The sequence below is a fragment of the Varanus komodoensis genome, unplaced genomic scaffold (genome assembly GCF_004798865.1).
Source record: "Varanus komodoensis strain SLA01 unplaced genomic scaffold, ASM479886v1 scaffold4, whole genome shotgun sequence".
Taxonomy (NCBI): Eukaryota; Metazoa; Chordata; class Lepidosauria; order Squamata; family Varanidae; genus Varanus; species Varanus komodoensis.
The window spans coordinates 20,584,601-20,612,492 of NW_025335941.1; the positions used below are offsets into that span (position 1 = coordinate 20,584,601).

At 39.1% G+C, this 27,892-nt stretch overlaps 1 long non-coding RNA gene across 1 annotated transcript; it reads right to left on the reverse strand.

Annotated features, from left to right (window-relative positions):
• Positions 1–11,333: 11,333 nt before the first annotated feature.
• Positions 11,334–23,465, reverse strand: LOC123029528. The gene is made up of 3 exons (XR_006415931.1): positions 16,973–23,465; positions 14,745–14,854; positions 11,334–12,142 (listed from the first exon to the last, which is right to left on the reverse strand). It is a non-coding gene; the product is annotated as an uncharacterized LOC123029528 (long non-coding RNA).
• Between the last annotated feature and the right edge of the window lie 4,427 nt (positions 23,466–27,892).

Genomic DNA, 27,892 nt, shown 5'->3' on the forward strand with positions numbered 1-27,892 from the left:
CTCTGAGGTAATATGTCACCACAATTATGTTTAACATAGTTTCCATTCTGCTCTTATGGTCAGGATATGCCCCCTTGAGGTAGTATGTCACCAATTTTATATAATACAATAAATATAATCCTGGCATGTCTGTAACCTGAAAAAAGAACGTGTCTAATTGATATGCTAGTCTGTGCTTTTTAAAAGGGCTAAATATAAAACAGAGGGCAGCCAAGGTCTTATGCCCTGAGTAAAATTAATGGCTGCATTCGAACAAATGCATCAGTTTTAAAATGCAAGGAGACTGCAACTCCACCTAGCATGAGGGCACATCAGAGCATGGAGTTGTGAGGCTTGGTATCTGCTCATTCAGAGCAAATGGAACAGATCGTTCCATAAATTAGAAGCTGTGTCTTTTCATGTTTGCACTTGCAAATGCCAACTGGATAAAGTAAACAGCACCCCTTGCAAATGCACAATTGCAAGTCTTGCTGCTTAATACCCACTCAAGCAATGGAAGTGACTCTGTTTATGTTAGGAGCCAAAAAAAGAAAGGTCTTTATAGTCCATCCACAGCTTTCACTCCTAATAAGTGAGGTGCATTTCTCAGTAACAAGAAGATCAATAGTCTTTTTGGGTTGCCTTGGATTCCAGGCTGAGATGGCTTTTATATGCTGCATGGAGGTGATTTAGAATGATCATGAGAAATTATACAATACTATTTTTACAAAGTTCATATGTTCACTTCAATGGTTTCTAATTGCACTGGGAAGTCTTGTCTTGGTTGGTAGAGAAAAAAAGGTTTCAAAATGTCAGGGAATCTGTAAGCCATTTTACTTTTTCCTTTAGCATGTGTTTTGGGTTCCCACTAAATAAGATACAAGAGGGATGTGTGAGCATTCTTCTCCTTTTTCTACTACCCTTTCTTATTTGCAAAAAATAAAGCCTTAGAGAATGGGAAACTACAAATCTAATGAAATCAGGAGTGGAACAGAGACCATTAACTATTTCCTCTATTCTTTCCCCTCATCAAAATCATTCTGCATCTTTGTTAAATCTTTGTACCTAGAACTGGACACAGTATTCCAGATGAGGTCTGACTAGTGAGTATGGGGAACTACTACTTTTCATGATTTGGAAGTAATACTTCTATTAATGCATCCCAAAATAGCGTTTGCCCCCTTTGCAGCTGCATCACATTGTTGGCTTGTATATATTCTGTTGTTCACAATAACTCCAAGGTCTTTTTTCATGTGGCTATGGTTTTCATGTGGTTTCAGTTTTCAGATATGTTAAGCAACTGCACCTTGTATAATCTGGATCTCAGGTAGACTGTTATGTCTATTCCTAAGTCTGGCTTACCTGTACAATCACACCAGTCATTCTACATGATCAGTGAAGATGTGCAGAACATGTGGTGCATGATCTTGACTTGATTATTGACAGCTTGACAGCTTGACTTGATTATTCTGTGTCCTGCACTCTGGTATCAGTGAGAAAAGATCTTGACCTTCTTCTATCTACCTGCTTTGTTTTGGCTTGTTTTTCTTTCTTTCTTTTTATAATTCCTACCTGCAAAGTGAGGAAGTCCGCTTCTTCCTGTACCACTTCAAAATACTGGTATGTTCTTCTGCCATATACAGAGACCAGGCATGCTGTTGTGTTTAAAAGAATACCTGTATGTGAGTGCAATTACACTGAGATGTAATAGTGCAAATCTATAATCTATCCATCCATCCATCCATCCATCCATCCATTCAGCAGCTTGCATGGAGCTTACAAAACACCAAGACAGACTGTGCAGTTGTGAGGGGAAACTTCCATTCTGAAAAGAAGCCTGAACTCTTATACCTTTCAAAGGATCTGAGCCCTAGAAAAGTTTGGAGAAGGCAAGGAGAGAGAGAGAGATCCCTCAGTTCTCTCTCTCTCTCATCATTGTCAAGCAACAAAACTATACTCTCCCATCTCCATTGTATAGACAAAGGCCTTCAATGAACAGAAATGGTTGTGTATTATTCTAGTGCAAGATCTGTAAAAAGACTATTATTTGGAGCTGCTTAATGTGCTGAGGAAGTTGGGGTAGAGGGACTGAGGGTAACAGAAAGTTTCAGTCCAAGAGCTAGCCAAGAAAAAGAAGCTACGGTGCAAATGAAACAATTGCCCTCTCTCAGGCCTTTTTCAAATTACCCCAAGCTTAGCAAGCAGGGAGAAACTGTACAGGACATAGTAGCGGTGCTTACTTCCACATAAATACATTACTTCTGGCTGTATGGCAAAACTCTTATAGGAAGCATACAAGAATTTTGTGTTCATCCATTTTGGCCCAGAATGAGCTCCATTTGAATGCCTGAATGAAAATGTGCATGCATTTGGATGGAAATACTTGCATATTCATGAACTTGCATTTGGAAAATACATATATTGAAAAATGCACATTTTGGTGATAAGTGGAGGGATGCAGAGGGGATTCATATTTTCACACTTTTATTCAAGTGGAGAAAGTGTGTATTTGGATTTGTACTTACAAAAAAATGTGAACCCTGATGCACACTTTTCCCATTTGAACAACAGCAACAAAAAGCTTACCATGGGTGATGGAAATGAGGTGTGAACTGATCTTTGAAGTGAAAACTGGAGATTGTGTTTCTCTGATTCTTCCATCCATTCAGGTGCTCATTTATGTCATGCTATGTTCGTAATTGTACTTTACTGAAATAACTTTTAAAACTTGAAACACAGTGTAAAATGTCTCTGAGAGTGGGGTGGAGGAGCCGCTACAACAACCATTTCAGAATGTTGGGGGGAGGAGTGGACTGAGGTTACTACCATAGATAGAATCCAAAAGAAGTAACAAACTTTGCCCACATGGTTATTCTGCCTCCATGTGGATCATAGGAAGATGTACACACTTCACAACAAAACAAAAAGAAGCAACATACCACCCAATGTGTTGGAAGTCATTTGGAATTCCACTTGTAGCTTACAGCAGAAGAGCATAATGATTAAGTAGTTCTAGGAGCCATCCATCTGGAAGCATTCCAGGCCTTTGGAACTCTTCAATTAGAGGTTTCCTTTCAAAGATGGAAGAATTAAAAGCCACAAAGATAATTGCTAGTAATGACCAACTCACTTTTGAAGTAGCAGACATATATCTGCCACTTGAACATCAGTATTTGGCATGGTGTGCAGTAAAAGAGAATGCCAGTAAACATGTGGTGAGTACATGTAGGCAACCAAAGGCAGTCTTCCAGCTTAAGTCTGCTATGTGTCTACAGGCCTTGAGAAATAAATGTTGCTTCTTTGAATTTAAAAGTGTTCAGCAGGACATATTGGCATACAGATGGAGGACAAGTCCACTGGGTAATATGGAAACCAACCCCAAGTCATGTACGAATAGTTGATACTTCATGAAGAGTAAACACATGGTGAGCTATATGCAAAATATTGTGATGTAAAATGCTAGCTAGCAAGCCGTGCTTTCCTCATGCTACTCCATTTCATTCCATCTGTTTCCCCTGAGCACCCTCAGTCTTCCATGGAATGCTATCAGGTTCCTTTGCACATGGGGTTGTGCTGTTGCTGCTGTTGTTTTGTTTTTTTCTTCATATATCTGCAAAACTTGGGTTTCTCTGAGTACCCTGATACCTGCTTCATGTGAGTGGATGGTGCTTTTTTGCTATATAACCAAGAATTGTCCTGCATTTGTATCAGAAACACAGGGAATTATTTATAGCATTTCTGCCTTTTAGCTTTTGAGAGATCAAAAGGCACCTTCTGGATTAAGAACACAACCATACAATTAAGATAGTGCACTTGCAATGGATATAGTACCTTATTAAAATAATTAGAACAGTAGCAAAAGATATAGATATACATGCATATTTGTGTGTGTGTTCACACACATGATATGCAGCAGAACACAACTAGAACAGAAGGGTATATAAGTTGAGATAGAGTGAAGGCAATGTTGGCCACAGCTACCATCCAGGATCATGATCAGCTCTAGGAGCACTCTAAAACTGCTAACCTGATCCTTCAAGGGATCAGAATTATACCTCCCAAGGTTCTTTTGCCATATTCTGCTTAACATGAAGGACAGCAAAGAATGGGGATGGGAAAGGTTAAGAGAGAGAGCCAGTTAGACTGTTTGGGCTGGAACCCAGGACAGCCAGGCTGTCATTCCTGTTCAGCCGTGGAAGCTCACTGGGCCAGTCATAGACTCTAAGCCCAGCCTATCTCATACTGTTCTGTGGATAAAATGGAGAGGTGGAGAACCTTATAAGCCACCTTAGGTTATTTGCAAGCAGAAGAAAGGTGGGCTAGTAATGTAATGAAATGCAATAATAAAGTTCTACACATTGTCTTCCCAACCCCTGATACTTCTTTAGATGAGAAGAAAAATGTAAATTAGGCTGTAATCCTGTGCCCTTTTCTCTAGGGGTATATAGACATACATAGAATTACACTGTCAGTATTGTTGCTGAGCTAGCCAAAAAGACCCATGAACATCTGAGTTTCATTTGTTGCACCTATACTGCTGAGTGCAGTTTATGGAAAGATTTGCACACTTAAGTGACATGGATAGAAAATGCCTTATGAAATTGCATGTGATCATCTGATTAAGACTTTCACAAATTACCTAACACCCTTTTTACTTCCATGTTTGTTTTTCAAAATACAACTTTAAGGAGGCCACAGCACAGCAAAAAGAAGCAAAATGCTCTAACCTATGTATACACTGTTATTCCTTGAAGAATGAGTAACACCCTCCCTCATGTTCTTGTATAAATGGGACCTACTCCCAAATACATTGGCACTGAATCACAATCCAAAGTGCATAAAACATTTCCCCCAGTCACAATTTATTTCCATGTAAGAGTTCGGATCAAGTGGAAATTTCTATGGGTTTTGCATTCCCATCATGCCACTTTCAAGTCTGTTCAGTGCCAAAAGCAATATTATTAATGCAACTCAGGAAGAGCTCTGCATAGCCAGAGGACACAATGGACACCTCTAGCAGCTGATGCATATTCTTTTGGGTGGGAGGGAGAGAGGGGGACTGAGAACAAGATGAAAGAACAAAGATATGACTAGTGTAGCAAAATTAATATACTCTTAGATTGTGCACTATATTAGGCTACAGTTATAGTACCTGATACTGTATTTCTGTATGTCATGCATATTTTCATTCTTTTCTCAGCTGCTGAAAATTGTTAATTTCTCACAAAACCATTAATTTTTTAATGGTTAAAACCCCCCACAACCCACTCCCTCCCCCCTTTTTCCTCACACCCTGATTTGATGTTTAGAAAATCCTTGTGGCCCTTGATAAAATATCCTGTAGGGTTAGAAGGTGGCTCTGCCTGTCACTCAGCTGCACTTGCTCCTACCTATCCCTGCAGCGTTTAGAGAGGCAAATCCAAATGATGCTATTTAGAGATATAGAGTCTGCAGGGGTGTATCGATCCAAAACACAAGTCGGCAACAAAGCTTCATTCTGGGGAAGCTTCAGTTCCACCAGCTTCAAGGAGAGTGCACTTCACCTTGGGACTGAAAAAGAACAAGACCAAAGCAGCACCATTCATTTTGAGCTTTGGACTCTGATGCATATCCCTAATTTAGGTCTTTATTTAAGAAATATCTTATCCACTTTTCATTATAAAACAATCCCAAAGCAATAGAAGCAGTAGAACAAAACATTGTAAAATAGGACAGCTTCAGTACTTCAAGTACTGAACAAGGGAGAGCACAAACAGATACCGATTAGTTCACATGATTCCACAAAATTTTACAAGGAGGGAATCTAAGCAAAAGCCTGGGTAAACAAGTAGGGCTTTTGCTGGTGCCCAAAGCTTGCAAGACTTGGTACTGCCAGTATGTGAGAAGGAAGTTCCACATTGCCACAAGTTCCAGGTAATGTGGCACCACCAAGAGGACTTGCTCTTAATATATGGGCAGGTACATAGATGAGAAGGTGCTACACTAGGTTACCAAGCTAGGCCTTCCTTTCATCACATATTCTTGTCTGTATTATATGAAAATCATGTGATGCATTGATCAGGCAAATCCATGTGGTTTGGCCCAAACTGAGATCAGTTTTAAAAGGACTGCTTTGACAAGTTAGCAATAAAAGAACATCTTTAGGGAACCTTGTGGAGCCTTATGGAGACTGAGGTAGATTACATCTTGGCTCATCTTCCAAGGCAGTGCTTCTGTGGATGGATTTTCTATCAGTATAGGGTGTCTGAGGCATCCTGGGTCAAAACCTTGGACTAGCACATAGTGCTGTCAAATTCACTCAGTACTTCCCTCTGTTCTGGAATGATCAGCTGATGGCTTTCAAAACTGCTTTTCAGAAGGGCTAAGGAAAAGGCCAATGAATGTGAGGGAAGAGTCATCCTGGAGAAGAGGTCATGTCTTTCTTCTTCCTCCTTGCTCAAGGAATGTGGGAATTCAAATTGCTGGTGTGAAATAGTCCATTGTTTGCTTGTTTGTTTTGGGAGATGAGCTCAGTCTGAGACAGACTGGGAATGGAGCTGGAGAGACAGAACTGTCTTGTTTGCTGGAGTGTTAAGCTGTGAGCCTCCACCTTTGCTCAGCCTTTACAGTTGTAAATTATCACCACTAATACAAAACGTCATAAGCCTCTTCTGATCTTATTTTAAAGAAAACCAAGCACAAGTAAGTGCTAAATCCTCTCACTGTGCAGAGAATTGGAAAACAGATCACAGTAAGGTAAAGCCTGATCTTTTGTTCACTCAGAGGGTTATCCAGCTGGGTTCAGTGGAGTTTAGTGACCATGCATAGGACTACAGTTTCAGGCATATAACAAGAAATCGAAAATAGCATCTGTACAGTTAACATTGGTGCTAAAAGGTGCAGATCAGGGCACCAATTAATAGTTATGAGGAATCTGTTAAATCCAGAAAATAAAATTGTTTTCTAGTCAGGTTTTTCACAAAGTGAGCTGGTTCACATGACATGCTAGGCTCTGTGGGCTATTTAAGCCATGATGAGCCAGAGAACATTTGGATTCAAGTTGAATATGAAACCTCCTATTGGGAGTTGTTATATCATGCAGCCTGGGCCATGGGGTATTTAACCTGATTTAAGCCACAGCGATCAGGTTTGCTTGGCATGACAGCCCCCATTCAAGGTTGTATATTCAAAATATCAGTTAGCACATGCCTGCTCAGAAGGGGCTAAAAAAGCAAGCCAGGATGCCGTGACATGCAAACTGGTCCCGGGTGTCCTTCTTCTTCTCAGACTTGATAGCAAAGTCTGTTCAGTTCACCTGTTACCATGGCATTTTTCCCCTTCTGAAATAGGCATAGCCAGATTCTCTTAGCCAGATTATCATGTGTAAAAGGTTACTAACATATTAACCCAGTTTGGATACAACACTCTTTATATGAGCAGAGGCTTATTGTTCAGCTTGCTAGAGGGTTCTTAGAGTTGCATTTGCTTGTTAGCTGTATAGCGCCAGTAAAGATATGCATTGTAAAGGACTGTCTGGCATTTTAGACGGGAAGGGAAGGGAAGGGAAGGGAAGGGAAGGGAAGGGAAGGGAAGGGAAGGGAAGGGAAGGGTCTAGCTCACAATAGCTACCTCTTCAAGAACTGAGACTTCTATTTCTCTTTCCACTTACCTTTAACTAGCTTTACCAGCTTTCAGGTAAGAGGCTTCCATATGACTTCGTTTTTTCTCTAAAGCAGATCTGGACCACTTCTGGGGGGTTGGGAACTATCTATATTGCCCCCAAGATCTTTGTGAGCTGCCCCAAGGCTTTGTTGCGATGCGGGAGGCATAGAAATGTTTTAAATAAATAAATAAGATCCCACTGGGGACTCTCTCATTGCCCCTCTATACTATCACATTGCCACTGAAAGCCAGCAGCAAAAAACTGGCAATTCTGCTTGACAGCAAGGTACAGAGGCATCACACAGCTAGTTTTCAAGCACAATCAGTTTTTCTCTTTCTCTCTCTCTCTCATTTTGCCATCACCACAATGGCAAATTCAGCAGTGGCAGGAGGAGCAGTCAAGCCAAAGGCCAGGAGAGATGCACATGGCCACTTGTTGCCCACTCCTGGTATAGTATACATGTAAGGACACTAATATGGACTGGAAACTTATCTTGGAGAATTGAAATCCTTTAACCGTCTCACCATTCAGAGTCCTAATTCATGCAGCAGCCCCTGGGCCTGCCATGTACGGTATATTGTCAAATAGAGATCTATTAAACTAAATGGATCTGTGCTGGCACCATACATTGCAGGGGTGAAATATTAACCTCCACCCAAGCTTAATCATGAGTGCAGTGGGGAGCAGGAGAATTAAAGCACTTGTCCTGACCAAGACAGGTCTGCCTGCACTTAAGAAATGCAGGAATAGGGGAAGAAAGGAATATTGTAGCTGCTATGACATCTTTAAATTCTGCGTTTGCACATAGAATTCCTGTATCATTGCTGTTCTACTATTTTATTAGGAAAAACAAACCAACCAAGTTGCTAAAATGGAAGCAATCCATTCCTCCCTTTATTCTTAAACTTAGTGTTACTGGTATAGTATTATAACACCATAACCCAATTTCATTCCAACACAGTTCTGCTACCATTTCAACGTTTTAAAAAATATAGGTAGAAATTAGTAGGAATTAAATTTAGTTAAAATTAATAGCTTATAAAATGATGCCCACTACAAAGGTTACAGTGAACCAGTGGTAAGATGTGATAAGGTCCAATCTGTCACTGCCTCATAATAAATAAATAGCTAGATGGGTAAATAAATAAATAAATAAATAACCCCACTCCTATATTTTGGCAAGATGTGTGTGCCTTACTAAAATGTGGCCAAACTGACTACAAATATAATACACAATATAAACCCATTTTATTGTTTTCACAAGGTTTTACATGTTTTATGATTGCAGTGATTATGATGTATGACATGCATATTCTTGCAATTTTCACAAGGAGATGGCAAAAAAAGACTTCCTACTGGAGTATAACTTTTAATGTTGAAAATACTTTTACATAAAAAAGCTTTCTAACAATAATTATGCAGTCATGATTGCTTAAAATTACATAAAAGAATCTATTCTTTCTGCCATATGGTTAGCTTCACAAAGGGTTTTTGATGCTTGATGTTAAATAGTATACTTTTTTGTGTATTCATTAACATTTGTCCACAAAACTCATCCGATTGATTAGTTTAACATGCAACATCAATCCCTTATTGTGGCTCAGGAAAAAGACTTGTTGGAAGATTAAAGCCTTTTTTTGTATTCACTTATTTCTTCATCAGGCAACCCCATGCTGCCAGTCAGCTTGTTTTTCTTGCTCTTGAATGAATGAACTAATTTAAGATGTAATTGAACAATCTTTTAGGCTGTATCCCAGGCACCCAATTTTAACACTAGACTGTGTGTTTCATAAACAAAGAAGATCCACAGTTTGCAGTCTGCCTCTGTGGAACGTTTCTGAAACCCCCTTTTTTAAGCCATCAAAACCATCAGTTTGTGCAATTTACACCTTATTGCGATGTTGATGCAGATGCCAAATAATCAGTTCTTTGTTTCTGCGCTCAACAATGCAGAGATTGTTCAGTTCTAAATGTATTATAGCTGGAATGAAGGAACCAACAACTAATACTTCAAGAATTTGAATTAAACAGCACAAATTTACTAAGTGTGTGTGACACTATAGCAGAACAGAGATACACAACAGTTTTGAATTTAAGGGCTGTAGCTGATGCTGCATGAGAGTCTGTGGACAGTACATGTGTGCATGCATCACAGAAGCCCAGCACACACACGCACACGCACACACACAGAGACACTTCTTCCAACCCACTCCCCTTCTCTGCATATACAGAAGCATAGGGAACTGGGTCTTTTCAGCCTGGAGAAGGGGAGATGCAGAGGGGATCTGTTGGCAACATACAGGTATGTGAGGGGGTGTCATACGGAGGTGGGTAGAGACCTGTTCTCCCCTGCAGAGGTCGGCAGGACGTGCTCCAACACAGCCAAGCTCAGGGAACCAAGATTTAGAGTGGATGCCAGGAAGTACTTCCTGACAGTTAGGACCCCGAGGGTATGGAATGGGCTTCCACAGGAGGTGGTTGAGGCCCCATCGGTGAGGATGTTCAAGGATAGGCTAGACATCCACATGGTGGGCATGTTGTGAGTGGAGCCGGCTGGAGCTGGGGGTCAGACTAGATGGCCAGGGAGACCCCTTCTGACTCGCTCTGTTCCTATGTTTCTATAGTTTCACTGTCTCAAAAACACATCCACACAATTTTCTCCCTTATACACATACACCCCCTGCATACACACACACAGAGACACACACACACATCTTTGGATACAAAGACACATACATCCACCCCTGAAACATGGGGTGGGGTCATGGCACATCAAGCCACAAAGATCTCTTGCGCAAGATCATCCATCATGTCATCTGAACCCCATTGTGGTATTTCAGCATGGAACATTCACTTTTGAGAAACCACAAAAGAAAATAATGGTCCATTATATGATTTCTCTGGTAATCAGCTCATGGTTTCCACAGTCCTGGCATGCAGCTACCACTGAGTACCCAAGAAAGAGTGGCAGCTGATGCAGGAGCTGCTCCAGCTATCCAGCATGGGATTGAATTTCAGAACTGCTGGCTGATGGGATACATGCCAACAGTGGGAAGACAGAACAAGCAGAACGGAAACCATGCTAGTGCAGAAACCACTTGGATGTCTGTCAGGCACATCCAGGCTAAAAAATATGCACTGTGGAAACCATGCAGGGTGGCTTGTCATAATGAGTGAATTCAGTCAAAATCTCCCCAATACCACCAACAAGAGTTTCCCTTGCTAGCACCAGCACTTGCATACGTAAGAGAAACCCTTCCCTTATCTCTGATGAGAAATGAACTAGCACTAGCAAGAGAAACTTTGCCTTGGGTCCAATCTGATGAGACAAAGGAAGACTATCCCTTGTTAGTGCAAGACTGGAAGGCAAAGCTCTCTAGCTAGCACTAGCACTAACCAGGGAAAATATGCCATTATCTCAGATACACAGGTGGGGTCCCCTATACTTCTGTTGTCAGTAGGCTGAGTGCTCCTGCTTTACAATGTATAAGATGGTTCCCTGCTTTGAAGATTTAAACTTCCGTATAGGTAATCTTCAGTACAGGTAAACAAAGAGAGGGACCAAAGAAAGTAATAATTAGCGAAATTTTCAGTTACTGCAGTAGCACCCCAGTTATGGAATACCCACCCCAGGGAGATCCATTTGGCAACAATTTTGTTATCTTTTCAGACTTTTAAAAATTATTCTTCCAGACCTTTTAATGCCTGATTTTGTGCATGCCTTGTAATGCTGTCATTTAAGAAACTATTTCTTTATATTTTCTGATATTTTCTTAGCTTCTGCTTCTTTTGATGGATTTATTATCGTTCTGTTTCAGTATATGTATTTTATGTTTGTTTTTACTGTATGTTGCCCTGTGAGCTCTTAGCTATAGAGTGAGTAATAAATGTTGGGAAAAAATAGTAAATCCTTTTGCCAGCAGCACAGAAAAAAAATTCCTCTCCACATGCCTTGAAAACCTGTTCCAAAGATTGGGAGCCCTCCTAGACCAAATTGTTTTTTGAGACACAGAAACCTTCAGGTGGGGAAGAGGATGGCAAAGCCCCATTGTTTGAGCAGAAGTCTGTTCATGTGCTTCTGTTTCTGATTTTTCCCATAGGAGTCAACATTAGAAGTATGTTCCAGCAGTCAATTGCATCACCTAGTTTCAATTCCTCCAATATTCTTGTAGAGCAGGTCAGCCATGGCTTTTTATTCTTCTTTTCATTGATTGATACCTGTTGCTTGTTTGACAGATGGAAAGCCAGTCAGCCAGCACTTCCCAATGCGGCACCCTCTAAATGTGTTGGATTGCAGTTCCCTAGCCAGTTGCAGTCCAATACGTTTTGAGAGGAGAAGGCTGGAAGGAGCAAAGAGGCGCTCCCATTTTCTGGGCTGGAGAAGATGAAGAAGCGGGTTGCAGTGGTCAAGGGGAGGGACAACTCCAGGTGGCTCGCTGCAAGTGCCAAGTGTGACTTCCCTTGATGGTCCTGCCTCACGGAATGATCCCCGTCCATCCATCCGTCCGTCCTTCCTTCCTTCTTATGATTAAAAAACAAAAACAACAAAAGGCATCTCTGGCAGAACTACAATACTGTCCCAGACATTCCTTTTCATTTTCTGAAGTGCATTGCAATTATAACATTAATATGACAAATTAGGGGGAAGCTCTTTAACATCAATGAGCAGAAACTAGACAAAGAAATCTCCACTTCACCCAAATATATTTTGGGAACATGCTAGTCATGAGTGACTAACATGAATTATAATGGCAATTTTAAAGCCGGTTCCTGTTTTTGTACTTGACCTACTTCTTGTATTTCATAAGCTCTGCAAACAGTTTTATTAATGGCTACAAAGTAACACTGAAATATATTTCTATTTTATTTTATGTTCATTTTCCTGTTTTGAAAATGCATGGTAGTATCTCTTTATACTTACAGAGAACTGGCAGAATTTTCTATTTTAAAACTTTTAAAAAAGGCATTAAACAATGTGGTGGACCTTTCAGGCGTGCATCCCCAATATATTGCAGCTAAGGGAGAAAATTGACACTAACAAATGGCTTGTTTGTGGGCTGCATTTTTGCTGCAGTGCCCCGGTCATGAATCTCAGTTAAGCAAATCCATCTCCAAGGACTAATTACAAGTATCTCTTTAGGGGATGAGGGGGAGGAAAAGGAAAAGAAATCATCCCTAAAGCAACTATTGAGAGCAATCTGAACACACATGCATGCTCACTTAGAAAGAGAATTTTCTTGAAATGGTTTAAGGAGAATAAAATGTAATATTTTAAACAGTTAAGGAACAAGAGCAAGAATGATAAAAAAGGTCAGCTTCAGTGATGCTTAAAAGAGAAAAGCATTTCATCAAACTAAAACAAGGAAGTCCACACCCCAGCTATGATGTTGTCCCTACTCTGGCTCTGAGCCATTATGATGATTCTGCTCAGCTAAAGGTAGCCTAAAGGCTAAGACTTCAGCCAAGGTTATTGCCTCCTTCTGCACCTTCTGAGATTAAAAATTCAGTGTCTGTTACTGTTGGATTTCAACTTTCATCAGTCCAAGTCAGGATGGCCAATACTTATGGATGGGAGCTGTAGTCCAACAGCATTTGGAAGGCCATGGTCTATGGTCCAGGGCAGATTCCTCAAGTTCACAAACTCCTTCTTCCCTTGTCGTCTTCTTCATGCATTTTCCTCTCAGGTCTGAATTACTCCCAGAGGTGGCTCAAGACATTGCTTAAGTGAAGGACAATATAGTCCTCCACACACACTTACACATATAAGCCAGCTGGGCTGGCTGGCTTGGGACAGGATAGCATCCTCCATGGCTGCTGAAAGCAGTAGGCTAGTTTCAGGGGTATTGCATAGGGTGTGCAGCACACCCTGCCCCCTTCTATCATCCAGCACATTGCCACTGTCCTGGGTTTCTAATATAGCACTACTGCCATATTCCTTCTTTTGGTGAATGCATTTCTATACTGCCTTTCTGAAGCCATTTATGGAAGTTTATAAAAATGCAGAAAACAATAAAATAAAAGCTGGTAGCACTTAAAAAATGAACCATAGCAAAAGCAAAAAAAGGAGAGAGAAAAGAAAAAAAGCACAAGTGAAAAGCACATGACTTCAACTGCTTCATGATCTTAGCAAGCATGGAGACCAGCTGCAACTCCAAAGGCAGGATGTTCCAAAGTTTCTGAGCATCACAGGAGAAAGCTATTTCCCATGTGCCTAACTGAAGGTGTCCTCAAAAGAGCCCAAAGGATTCACACTGAGTAAGTGGCTGTTCAGATCGCCATGTCCAAACCCGTTTTGAACTTTAAACCCCATGAACTGAGCCTGGAAAACCACTGACGTCCCATACAGATTTTTCAGTACTGGGATGATTTGAGGACAGTACTGTAAGAAGTCCAGCATTTTTCACTAACTGACGTGTCTGGGCACACTTCAAAGGTACATTGCAATATTATAACTATGTTGTAATCAAGGTGTGGACCAGACTGACTCAGTAATGGCCACAGCTGGTATACATTAAGGTGCAATCCTATGTATGGTTAGACAAAAAACTACCACAACTTCCAGCATGTCGCAGCCACTGTGGCTGACCAGATGCTGTAAGCTGTAGGCCTGTTGTTTTGTCTAAACACGCATAAAATTGCACCCTCAATGTATTTGTGCAAGCGCATTCCTCATCCCCACTGCCACCTGGAAGTCGAAGGACAGCATGTCCAAGTGATGAACTTCATATTTCAGGGGAAGCATGACTATATCTGGAAGTGAATGAATTCCAGCTCCCCAGCCAAAGACAGCACCTCCATCTTTTATAGATTTTATCTCAGCATTCACCTGCATCCAGCCCATTTTGAATTTAGGCAATGTTCAAAGGTTTATTTTCTTCAAAGTCTTTAAAATAATGCTATGGATACATGTTAATAATCAGATTTTGAAAAAGGAAATGTGAAGAGGAAAACGTAAAGTATGAAATACCTAGCTCTAGTCTGATTTTTATTTTATCCAACGTTTTTTATTATTTAATTTCTTTATTTTATTAACAGCTGGACTAAAGAACAAACTTTGCTAAATAATTTATCATGGCAGTTCATCAATGTCATTCCTGTTTGAATTTGATGGGAACTTTCTTACCATTTAGCTTGAAATGTGCACAGTTGATGTGGAAACTGAATATTGCTTCACTTGATCTCCCTCTCTGTCTATTGAGTTTTCTTTGGCATGCTTTGAAAAGTAGGAGGGCACTGAAGGGAAAGGAAAAATGGAAAGGAGGGAGTTTTAAAATCCACAAATCATTCTGGATGTATAACATATATTTTATAATTAACAATAAAGAATAATTCTGGAAAATGAAAATATTTTTAATGAGAGAGCTTTAAAAACTCATAAATTTTGATAGAATTTACCACATTTTAGTCCAGTTCACCTTACTACAGCTCAGCTAGACTTTATAAATGAGATGTTTTAAAAAATATAAAATATTTGCATATAGGGACCAGTAGGTGTCTCTAAAACATGCAGATTAGAGTAACTGTCATTCAGACTGTTGGTTTTTTTCTTCTTTTGTTTAAAACTGTCTAAAGGGCTGAGGATGGATACTTTACCATGCTTTTTAATGGTTATTCAATAATTTCATTGTAAAACTATCAATGGTGCTTAGCTATGATGGCTATACACTAACTGCAGTAGCAGAAGCAGTGTGCCAAGTGCTGGGGAACATGGGTTGGAAGTGCTGTTACATTCACATCCTACTCATGGGTTTCACATGGCCAGCAGTTTGGCTGTTGTGTGAATTTAACACATAACTGGACCCTTGGTATGGTTCACAATGGCTGTTATGATGTTCTTAATTAATTGCAACTCACCGGATTACTTAAGGAAAGTTTCCTTAGCTGAGTGGCAGCCCTGTTTAAACCTGAAACAATATCTAACATATGGAATAAGCTCACTTTAAAAAGCTTTAAATTATACTATTGATTTTTAGTACTGAAACAATAAAAATAGCATATAGCATTCATTAAAGGAATGCATTAATCCTTGTTTTACAGAAGGAATTTGGAAGTCATATAAGCTACAAGAACTACTTGTAGCTTAAGTGGATGAACTGGAATGAGTGAGTAGGGTTGTTCCAAGATTTATGCATTCATGGATTAATCTTTGACTAGTTTGTGAATGCTAAAAGGAGTTATCAGTCACATTGTGCTAAGATTAAGTGACTCTTATTAAACCACAAAGTTATATTGCCACTGCTGAAGCTGAGGGAAGGTATGGCTATCGACTTCAAAAATATGAGCCTGCACTTGAAACTAAGTTTTCCTTTTTCCTTCTCTTCTCTTCTCTTCTCTTCTCTTCTCTTCTCTTCTCTTCTCTTCTCTTGAATGATGCTTTTTAATGCTCAAGTAGACCATTGATCTATGAGTACTGTCTACAACAGGGGATCCCCAAACTTTTGGAAGATTTGGAATTTTTATGCAATTTTATCCTAACAAAATGGCTGTCACAGGGCATCTGGCCAATCATACAATGGCTGCCCTGGTGGGCATGCCCAGTCACAGAACATTAATTTCCCAGAAGGTAACTGTTGAAACCAAAACAAAACAAAAGTAGCTTGGAAGAACTCGAGACTGAACAATAAAACACAAACCAACTCTTTGAATCCCAAACACTGAAGGGCAGCACTTTGCAATATGCCTGTCTTCCAGTCTTAAGAAATACAATCTTAAGAAATAAAACAAAAATGGGACAGACAGGGATCCTGGAGGACCCCAAGAAAGAGGCACATTGGAACCCTTGGAGATCACATCGTAGTCCCAAAATCTAGACTGACTAGCAGCAGCTTTCCAGGCATCTTAACCAGCCCTTCCTAGAAATGGCAAGGATTGAATTTGGAACCTTCCACATATTAAGCAGGAGTCATACTGCCAAGTTATGGCATCCTGGGCAGTTTTACATCACTATTCCATTTCACAAAAGTACTTCTTGGTTTATTTTCCAAGAACACATTCCAACCTATTCCCACATGGGCAGGAAAGGAGCCTTCTAGATAGTGTTGATTCTGTGATGCCGGCCAAGATTCCAAACAATGGGATCTAAAATCCTGGATGACATCAACGAATAAACACTATTATAAACATTGCAATGGTGTCAGGCATTTGAAATATGTTCTGGCAATGTAGATTTATTATCAGAGAATCTTATAGTTAGAAAGTGGCATTCATAAGCACAAGGTCAATAGCCATCAAAATCTCTCTCTCTCTCTCTCTCTCTCTCTCTCTCTCTCTCTCTCTCTCTCTCATATGTTTGTGTGTGTCTTTCAATTATTGGAAGGGAGTGTTGTCCTGGTATATATCACTGAGACCTACCTGGATAAGAGTGTAGTGCCTATTTGGCCAAACTGGTTCCAGGTGGGTTCCATGTTTTTTCTTCCTTGGATTACTTCAAAGCATATTCTTCCGATATATGCAAGATTTTATTTTATTTTTTGGTAGGGGAAAAATGGAAGAAAGACTTTAGTTATAAATGCTTATAAATAACACTTTGGGCTTCTGGAAGGAATCTTGGAAGTGAAGAACATTTGGTAAGCTTTGCAACAGAAATAACTATAAATTTAAACGCATACATCTTCCTAATCCAAACAGAAATTCAGAGAAGGCCAAAGTTAGAAATGGGATGATAGTATACTTCCTAATAGGATGACAGTATGATGATAGCATAATTCCTAAATTTTAATGTTAAAGTGAAAAGAAGTGAAAGATATTGAAGCTAGTGGAAACATTCAACAAAATAGTGAACAAAAACTTTCATTCTCTTTTTCAGACATCACTTTGTTATTTATATGTTTATAGCATTCTAATCTCATTTTTGAGCCAAAAATGCTCCTAGAATGGCTTACAATGGTAGAAAATGAGGTAGTCTCTGCCCACAGGACTCCAATCTGACTAACATGACACAAAGGGAAAGGCAATGGGGGTGGGAGCACAAAATCCAGCCACTAGATTCTTGGCAAGAAGAACAAGCAAAGGATGAAATCCACCAAACAATAAAATAAAACAATAAAGTATTGCTTGAATTATTCATAATTTACACTGAACTCAAAACACACACTTCAAAACAGTGGCTCTTTTGCATGTGAGTTAATGTGTGTAATTAGACTGCCTTCTCCTCTTAATTATGAGGCAATGTTTCTCACAGGTTATTTCCTTGCACAAACTGGTTCACACAGAGATACACAGAGCCCACACAGAGCGAACTGGACAGCCTGTGACTTGCACAGAAACCCACTTGGATCTCAGAGCCCCACCAAAATGTGCATGCATATCCTTATGAAATAAATACAATATTGTAATAAAACATTTATCTTTCTCCCTCAAGTTAGGGACAGCTAGACTTTGATTCTTAAGGCTGTTGTGCAGCTCAGAGTCAAACATGCTTTCTTCCAATTTTTAAAAGGATTTATCGAAATGCAAATGTGGACAGGGCTGCTACCTAGAAAAACTCAGTAATATGGAAATAGTAAAGCATCCATAGGTAGCCAAAACAAGAAGTAAAGTATTTGGTAACATTTATCATCTTGTCCCAAACTATCTTTCTGCTGTTTCTGTTTTTTCCAGTTCCAGAAATATTTGACCTCTGTGTAGATTAACAGAGATCAATTTTGCCGACACCCAAAATTATTTTGTTGCCTGGAGTGAAGAACATGTCTGATTGGTTTAATATTCTAGGAAATTAATTGAAATATATAATGCCGCCTCTTCTATTTTCAGTGTAATAACCACTCATATTTAATGTACATCAATTTTTAAATCTCTCCTTTGTGAAAACTTGCAAAACTAGGGATAATGTCAATCATTTGTAATAGCATGGACTTGAATGGGGAAAAGTCACCTTGTCAAACAGTTTTTTTAAAATCACAAGAAGTCAGCCCAAGGCCTCCTTTTTGAATTTCTTTCCAAGGACACATAAAATCTTGCATTTGAAGCAGCTAAGCCTAAGAAAAAATATAACTTTGAATTAAATACAGTGTGTTTAAAGAAAGAGTCTTGGCACAGTTACATAGACCCTACATCTTCTGGAGAGAGCATCAAGACTGCCACTGATATTTCACAACAAATAGCATTTCTCCATAGGAAGACCAGTGTCTAAGCAGGTTCTTAATAAAATGTTTTATTTTTAATGCTCTGTTAATTATTCAAGGAAGAAAAGTCATTCATAGGACACACTGAAAAGATGAAACCACATATAAATCTGCTCCATTTTATATGTGGATGAAACCACATCCTACAATTTCACAAGTGCCAGGAAACCGCCAAATGATTCATGGTCAGGGGAAAAGACCAGAGCCAGAGGAAGAGGGATGGCCATCTCAGGAACCCCAGGATGACTGGATTGGGATGCAAGGATCCAGGCCCTTCCTTAGAGGGAAACACGTAAGCCCTGATGTCTTGAATGAACATGCAGATGGGCTTGGAAACACGTGGAGTAGGTATTTGTCCATTTGATGTTTGTCAGAAAGAGGTCTCTGCATATACGGCTTTACACACAGAGGATTACACACACACACACACACACACACACACCTGCTGACCAAGCAGGAATCTTCTTTGTATGAAGGTGCTTTTCCATTATATATGTGCAGACATTCTTCTTTATGCAGACAAGGATAGCCTGCATAGTTCTGTAAACCCTTGCCTTGTATTTAATGTATTCTGGGAGTGGGAGGGTTCATCTGTATCCTCACAGTGGAATCTAAATATCTAAGTGCTACATTATCAAGAAAAAGTCAACATCTGTAGACTCAGTCAGATTGCTGGTGATAGCTTTAATCTTTCTCTTCTGTGCCATTAGCTCAATAGGTATAACTTTTATAAGCAATTTCATGTTGAAGCATATAACAACAGAACCATTGTTGTTTTTGCTGTTCATCTAAGAACGTAAAAGGGGCACTGGTAAGAAAGGGAAGCTTAAGCAGTTCTCAAGCTGTTAAACAGCTTGACAGAAATATCTGAAAAAGCAGAGAAGGCCACATACATGTCCTTGCAGATTGGCATTTTATGGATTGCTTTTTAACCAGGAAGAAGGAAACACCACAGTCCAATATATGCAGATCACATGATGATGATCACAGACCACATGACTACACGCCCTGAGAAAGTTTAAAGAAAGCCGAGAAGTGCATAAAGACAAGCAAAGTAATTCCTGCAATTGCACTGAATGTGATTGTTTCTTCCAAAAGAGGTGATACAAGGGCTGAGTTCAGTAGTGCTATAACAGAACATTAGTACTATAATCAAAGTAGCCCTTGGATAATATTACCGGTTCTGGTTCAGTTTATTCTCCACTGTAACCCTTTGGTCTTTTTTCCTATCCAATTACTTCCATATGTTGGTTCTTATGTATAACTCCTGTTTATTTGTTTAATTTCATTTGTTCACGTCTGCCAAGAATTCTCTATGTTATTGAGACCATTTTGAACTTTTAGTCTATGCCCTGCAGTGCTTGCAGTGTCTTCGCTTTGCCTCATCTACATTTTGATCATTGCATGATCTATTTTTTAATCCAAATAAAACTATGCTACTGAATAGTTCTGAATGCAACATTGAGCATTCGAAACATAACCAAGATTCTCTTCCAGATGTATACATTTATTCTGGACAAAATCATGGTTCTGGAGATACTGGATTATCTTTCTTGGCCAAACCTAAGGCTTTTTTTCAGTTGTAGCATTTTTGAAAATTCTTCTTTTACAGTAATGTTGACATCATTTTATTCTCCCTTAGTCTTCTTGGTTTTCTCCACTGCAGAGCAATGTCTACCTACAGAGCTTCTCTTGTTGCCCTTTTAGCATAAGTCCAGCCATTGAGAGTTGGACTGAACAACATGAAACTTATGTCTGCTTCAACTATTTAACTGCAAGTTAACAGAACTACCATTCTCCAGTTTTGACTAACAGTTTATCTGTTGCATATTTTCCTGCATAGTAATATCACCCGGATAGCAGAAACGACAGCCAACAAGTAAGGTTTTTGTTTCTACAAAAACAAATATTGTGCGCTCATGTTCATTACCCAAGGTAAATAAATAGTCTGAGAAGGATAGGAACTAAAGACCATAATTTATAATCAACATACTAGGACATTTGACATCCAGGTGTAGTTCATGTATATGGATATTTAAAAAGAAGGACATTGCATATATGTGAAGGATATTCCACTTTATTTTGGTATATGTGCCAGCAAAGGCCATGAATGCATTTAGCCTGAGGAAGAGGAATGAACAGAAGCACTCTGCTGGCTTGGACCGAGGGTCCATAGAATCCAGTGTCCTGTTGACATCATGGTTAGGTAAGTGCTTGTGGGAAACTCACAAATAAGACTAGAGTGCAAAACCCCTTGCATACACATTTTCCTCAGCAAGTGATGCAGCTAGGCATGATGCCTCTCATAATACAGTACATCTAGTCATCTGAACTAGTAGTCAATTACATCCTTGACATCCATGAATTTGTCTAATCCCCTTATAAGCCATCCAAATTGGTGCTCATAATTACATCTTGTGGCAGTACATTCCCATAATTTTAGTATGCACTGTGTGAAGTACTTCTTTGTATCTGTCTTTATCTCTCACCAATCAACTTTATGGGATAACCCCAGTTTCTAGTATTATGAGGGAGGGAGAAAAAAATCCTTCCTGTCTGCTTTCTGCATACCATGCATAATTTTGTACAGTTGTGAAGTCCATGTAATTAATCTGAGTGCTTTAATCTTTATGTTATAAAGCTCAGGAACACTTATGAAATTGGTAAATATTAATACTTGCTATAGGAACTGGACAAAACAAACACTTTTGGTTTGAAGTTCAACAAGTTGTCTTATGCAGAGAGAAAATCAAACCATCCTTTTAGGGAAGAAGGGTTGTGGCCTTTTAAACATCTGATTTAGTAAATATTTTTGTTGCCATGCACTGTTCTTCAGGCAGAGATGCCAACTCATTTTTAACAGAAAGAGGGTTATCTTTAATTTACAGATGTGGAGGTGAACAGTAGAGGAAGGATTCATGCCATGGGGAGATGACAGAAGAGGTCGTTGTTGTGTATTCTAGGTCTACAGGTCTATATATTTACAGGGGAGACTGTATATATGACAGTAACCATGGGCAAAATATCTACTCTGGTGGTGGTCTGAACTTTTTAGGAGCTACCCGCAGTCCCAAATCCTATCCCAAAAATAGTTTAAAATTATGGTTTTCTGATCTCCTATAACCCTAATAGTTACATTTTGGACTGTTCTTTTTTCAGAATATATTTATGCTTTTATTAATAAAAATATGACAACGCTATTAATGGTCATAATATTAGAAATAAGATTTCAATCTTATTGAAATGGAACTGTAATCCATTGCTGTAAGAGAGCATTTCTGGATGTCTCAGAATGTGGAACATTTGTATAGTTGGATAAATCACAATGTGGAATAGTAAGATATCTTTAAGGAAGGAGAAGAAAAGGGAAAGACCTCCTCAAACTTTCTTCTCATTGCTTGATATACAAATTAGATGAAAATGTTAGAGGCCAGTTTCCAAAGATGTAACACAGTTTTAAGGGTGCATTGGAAGTGATTTGTCACAACCAGTGATCTAGCTGGTTGTGACAATTTTGTAGAACAGAGAATGTGGCTATTCTTTGTCTTGGATTACAGACAAAGTGAAATAAAAGCAAGCAGAAATTCATATTTTGTGAACATTTCAAATATCACATAAATTTTAAAGTATATGGAATGCAAGTTTTAAATCAGTCCCAGGTTCAGGTCCTTCTATTTCCAGGTAGGACTGAAAAATACTCCTGACTGAAATCCAGGCGATCAGCTGCCATTCGCTGATGCTGTTGTCATCAACTCTCAAGACAGCTTATCTTCTCCTCTCCACGAAGTTTACACAGTTAAATATATTGATATACCTACTAAAATTGACTTTGTGAAGCACAGTTGTCTTTGTTAGGGCCAGTTGCCTTATATTCCGCATCGTGGAGATGAATTTGCCCAGTTTCCACTCTCTGTTGCAGGTGCCATGAGCAAAATATCAGTGTGCTTAGCAAGTGCCCAAGACTTCCAACTACCCCTTCACTAAATAAATCACTCCAAATACAGGCAAAATCATTTATTGACATCTCCAGACAAAAATGGATTGGCTTACAGCTCTATAATGGATGTAAAAAAACCACCTTTTAATGACATGCCTATCATAATTTCCTCTGCATCTTGAGGCAGTCTTTTCTACATACCTTACATGAAAGGCAGACATTGTTCTCTGACCCTGGATTGAATTGCATTTTATGCCAGTAGCTAGCAATAAAATCATGGGTTATAGGTGAACACTTAACAGTGAGCCTGGACTAGTCATTGGGTGCTGAAACAACTCATAAGATCTCGTTTTGCATATTGTTCTGGGGAAATAACAACACAGTATCACAGTACTTGTTTTGTACACACGTAAGCTTTTCACAAAATTGTCACAGACTGTACAGTATGCACTTCATTGCCATTTCTGCCCGACTAACCAAGTATACATCAGGCAAATGAGGACAGCACATCATACCTTGGATGAAAGGGGCTCTAGTCCATGAATGCTTAGGCCATAATTGTTTTGCTGCAACGGACTGGTACAGTTGTTTGGAAGGGCAGGGCGTATAGGCAATGTGAAAAGGGGCATGCAGCACATGGCCAGAAAGAGGCAAGAGAAGCAGCTGTTCTGCCAAATTCCTCATGTATATTCTAACATATTTATTATTATTATTTATTATTATTATAACATTTCTATGCCGCCCCTTGCCGAAACCTCGGGGCGGCTTACAACATGATAAAATACATTGAAATACAATAGTACATAATAAATTACCATTAAATATAAAAATACAAAAAAATACATTGATTTACAAATACAAAATTAAAATTATCAGTATAAAATAAAAATATAGGAGGAGAAAGAGAAGGAAGAAGAAGTTGCCCAGGCCAGATCATATGTTTTAACAATTTAGAAGGTTAACTGACCCCATCTGGAAGGGTTATGTTAGATTGAACGATATAAACACGTATAAAATATCCAAATAAAACAAGACAAGCTAAAACAGAAAAAACATCCCTCTCCTGATCAAAGGTTGAAAAAGTATCAGAACTTGCATTTGATTGTTCAAGGAAAAGAGGACTCCGTTGGCGCAGCAGGTGCATCAAGAAAGACTATCCATTTGCTGTCGCATGGCAGAACAATCAAGAGAGTTTTCTGGGTATCTAAAATCCTTTTAAAGCCCATATTCAAAACCTGACAGATTCAGTGAATGATTTAGAAGCACCAGATTCTGCTGTTGAAGCTAAGCAAAAGTGAAACCGTTCAGTGCCCAGTGTCAGCACCTCATACCCCAGACAGGTGCCAGGGCTCTCCTAACAGTTTGTGAGCTGCCATTTTCAATTTCCCACAAGAGTTCCAACATAATGTCATTCTGCACCACTGCAGAAAGCTAAATTGGCTGCTTTTGTCACCATGGGCTATTTCATGAAACATAAGACATCAACCAGAATGTGGGTTATTACATTGTAAACCCAGTAACTAGATATTGTACAGGATATTACTCACCCAAACATGTTGATTTTCTGGTTGGTGCCCAGAATGTATAATTTGCTCTAAATTCATGCGAGGACATTGCAATGCTTTAACCAATAAAGCTCTCAGTGGGTTCTTTCCACAATACCTGCTGGAATCCCTCTCCCAGCCACAATATACCCAGATACTATGATCTGGGGCCTGCCTCTGATTCCCACCTCTAAGAGAGGCTTGGCTGGAAGCAACAAGGTGAAAAGCCTTTTCAGTGGTGGTCCTCCCATTATGGGAGAAACCTCCTGCTTGGCCTTTTCTGGAACCAATGTTTGGTGCCTAGTTTAGCCTGTCACCTACCACAGCGTATCTAATTAGTTACTATGAATATATGGATGTATATTGCCAGTTTCCCAGATGTAGATTTTTATGAGCTTGCATTTAAAAAGAAGCAGAAGCAGAAATGGCTGTATCTCTCTCTCCCCTCTTTCTCTCTCTCTTGCATGTTGTAATAATGATTTCATGGTTTATCTTTAATTCTGCTTATAGACTTAGTGGTTTTGCTTCTTCTTCAGAATATAGTTTAACCCCCTCTCCCACAAAAAAAAAAAGAAAAGAAATGTTTGTGAACTGTTAAAAATTGTATATTTTTTAATATTCTTGTTCTGGACATAAGTAGTTAAACATGCCAGAAAAGTACTTCTCTGTGTTCAGGGAATGAATGTTCCTGAAACAAATGACATAGGAATTCAGTTCAAATGTGTGCTGGGTAACCTTTCCCAATATGACTTTGGCTGTCTTCCACTGGAAGACAGGCTCCTACTGGTCTTAACTAGAACCTTTTAAACCAAACCACAGAGAGCCAAGTCTGCATAACTGACATTGTTACATTTGGTAAGCAGAGGGCCCTTGTAATGGATAGCAACAGAGGAGGTGTGCCCATTAAAAAGAAAAAAAGAAAAGAAATCATTTATTTATTTAGAATCATTGTATCCCACCCTTTACAGTGTCTCAGGGCAACAATAACATAAATAAATAAGATGCGGAATTGCAATAATATATAAAATCAGTATTAAGAGCAATACTAACTTTTAAAATGCTGGGAAAATTAAAATTAAAAGGTATCAACAATTAGGTTCCATGGAAGATAGGGAAGAGGAAGAAGTGTCTTAGAGCAATTAACACTGACAAGAGGATGTTAAGAGAAAGAGGATGGAAGTGGAAATTGTTGAAGGATTTACGAGAAAGAAAAGGAAGAGAGTAAGGTTGAAAGAAGAGGAGAATTTATTATCCATTCCATATTGCTCTACCTGGAATTGGAGGAGAAACACCAACTCTGTCTCTTGCACTTGGGAAGATGAAAGGCTATTCAGGGGATATAGCATGATTTCTGGAACCTAAGTAAGGAGAACATAAAATGCAAGGGAAGGAAAAGAGATAATTGGGAGGGGTGGCGGGGGGGAGAACACTGGGACTCTGGGGAAGAGGTCAGGGCCATCTTGATATACCAGGACAGTTATACACTTGGGTGTTGACAACCTTACAAAAGAATGGAGTGATTCTGAAATGGCCGTTTGCTGGCTCACAAAGGGAGGCAATTGTGCTAGACTTGCTTAACAAAGGACCTGGCTGTATACTGGCAACAGGATTTTCATTACATTGCTTCTTCCTTCTCAGAGCTTTCAGGCACCAGTTCAGTATGCAGTACAGTGAGGTGTGAAAGAAACCTTTCCAGAAAGGAAATTGGGCATTTGCAGTCTCAGGAGACTGTGCACTAGATGAATAACCAGTGAGGCCACTCTCTTGTTCACATCAACAGAATCTTCAGTGAGCAACTTTGAAGACATGTTGATTTGCCCTGTGAAATTTTCCCCAAGATATTTCAAAAATATATTGTGTTTGTGCATGTGCACATATGCATGTATATACTACGATGTTCTAAAAACTGAACACATTCTGTATGCAAGGATGGAGACTTCAAGATTCATGCCAACTGGATTCTACCCCATGAAGTTCTGATCAAGTTGGATTCTGTTGAGTCAGTTTAATTACTTTTCAGAACCAACATTTGATTCATATTCAGATTATGCAGATGTCATTGACTGATTAAAACTCACAAGATACATCATCAGAATATTTGGGTATATCTTCAGTTATGAATAAAAGGTTGATTGTACCATAATCAATCAGTGGTAATGAAAGAGAATAATTCCTTCATTTGGATATAAAATTTGTCCACACAAGTTTTAGATTAGATTGTGTATTAAGCATATATGGAAACAAGTGACCTGACCTAAGAAATGTACTACTGTATTTGGATGAATTAATGAAGTGGATAGAGAAGTGAACACAGTGGTACAGTGTGGCCCAGCATGCCCTGGGGTGGCTGTGGAAGACTGGACGTGTGTTTGAAAACCACCACATTGGTGCTCCATAAATTTCATTGACATTGTTGGCACAAAGTATTGGCTAGAGTTGAACATAAATGAATAATTATAGACTGGATTCAGACTTGAACAAGGGATATTCCAATAATGTAACTGAGATTTCCCACTCTTTTTCCACTGCAGTTCCCTGTGTCCAAGCCAGTTCTTTTATTCCCATTGCATTGTAGCCTCCACCACATCCCACACTGTTCTGGAACATCCCCATCACTGGGAGTAGCTTTCCCCCAAGCAAGGCTCTTAGTAAGATCAGGCAACAGTAGATCAGTACTTAATACCCTACTGCAATGGTGGCATTTTACTCAAGCAAACTTGAATCTAAACCTTATTTTAGGTTAAGCTACATGTGCTATCAAGTTAAAGAAGTCATCAGTGCTTTTAGATTATCATGCATGACAGAAAGCTTCATCTAATTTATTTCAGATTTGGATAAAAAAATTGACCTCACACACACATTTGCAGGATTGAACTTGGTTATGAAAAAAGCAACAATGCTTCCCAACTGCTTTTGGATGATACATGTATGAATATCTGGTTTAAATTAGCCTAGTTTGCAAATTTACCTATGGAATGGTCCATGCAACTTCAGTTCCTTTTCCAAGAGCAGTTTTATTTCTTCTAATAAAGAACAGCAGAATACATAAAACACCAGGGAGCTGGCCACAACTAAAACTCATGTAATTCATTGTCAACCTTTGCTGAATTTGCAAGTTGGCAACTGAATTGACAGACTGATGCCAAGTTCTCTGAGCTACTTTTTCCAAATAATATAGAGTTGATGTGCCTTTTGCCTCAATTATTGAGGACACAATGATGTCATAGGTTTATTTCTTTCTGCCTTTCATGTTAATTTCTAACTGTCACTATTAAAAATAACATTTTGTTGAAGAACAAAGAATGTTGAACAGAAAATTGGAAACCCCTGACCAATGACTAATTGCTTTTATGGTTATTATATGTGCTATTTATTGTGATCCTCTTAGAGGACCCTCAGGCCAATTAGCAGAAAATAAGTCTATAAATAAATAAATAAAGTAACAAACTTGCTATTAGCTAATGTTGAATCTCCCATTACTTTTGCAATATTTCATTATTTATTAAAGCATTTACATAAATTTCCCTCCAAGAAGATGTAAAGGCATTTGTAGCACAAAAAATGCTATATATAAACAAAGCACTAACATAATAGCAATACAACATGATCAATCTTAACAGCCAAAGGAGCCATCTTCAGAGTTAAATCCCTGATGAAATAGGTGTGT